This window comes from Coenobita brevimanus, chromosome 76 (genome assembly GCF_032717465.1).
Source record: "Coenobita brevimanus isolate Jiangsu-jjx chromosome 76, ASM3271746v2, whole genome shotgun sequence".
Classification (NCBI taxonomy): Eukaryota; Metazoa; Arthropoda; class Malacostraca; order Decapoda; family Coenobitidae; genus Coenobita; species Coenobita brevimanus.
Window position 1 is genome coordinate 32,016,966 of NC_137029.1, and position 904 is coordinate 32,017,869.

Sequence of the window (904 nt, forward strand, 5' to 3'; positions counted from 1 at the left end):
GCATTACTACATCATTTTACATTCTTGCTCGTGTAGGGAGTGTGTGTGTGTGTGTGTGTGTGTGTGTGTGTGTGTGTGTGTGTGTGTGTGTGTGTGTGTGTGTGTGTGTGTGTGTGTGTGTGTGTGTGTGTGTGTGTTTATTGCCAGTATGTGCCTGCATGTTTGTGCCCATTCATTTATATGTATCCTTAGGTGCTCATTTGCATGCATCAAAGTATACCTAATTGTGCCACAAAACGGATCAAACCCAACACCACTAATGCCTTTCATAAGCATCACTTTCCCTCCCCTGGTAATTGCATCCAATATCATCAATGCCCTAATTACACCTGTTTCCTCATTATTACAACCTCTCATTTAACTCTCGACATTCGCTTCCCTCTCAATCGTCAATTATTCAATACTCTTTTCACTTCAACTTGGCCTAAAATTGCACCCCTGTTACATGTATCATCAGGGTTTTAACTACAGCAGTTTCCCCATTATTATAACTTCTAAAATATTACTCCAGTCCATCTCTTCCGTAACTGCCTAATGTCAATCCTTTGGTGTAGTTATTTTTGCACATGACTCCTTTGTAATGTGATCCTGTGGTCAATAAAAGTCTATCTATCCATCTATCTATCATTTTCTCTATCTATCTGCCTATCTATCTATCTATATCTATCCATCTACTCGAAAGAACTTAAATGGATACTTGGGGAAGCCATTATCCTGCTTGGTAACTCTAATGGTTTACTGTTTGATGGTAGCATACGAGTATCTCTCTCTCTCTCTCTCTCTCTCTCTCTCTCTCATGTTTGAACTATTGTGTACGTTTAATGAGACAGCTGTAATGTACGTGTGTGATTTGACTTTATTAGATATGTACGTCGCATGTGTTCCAGTTTTCAGCACTATTAAT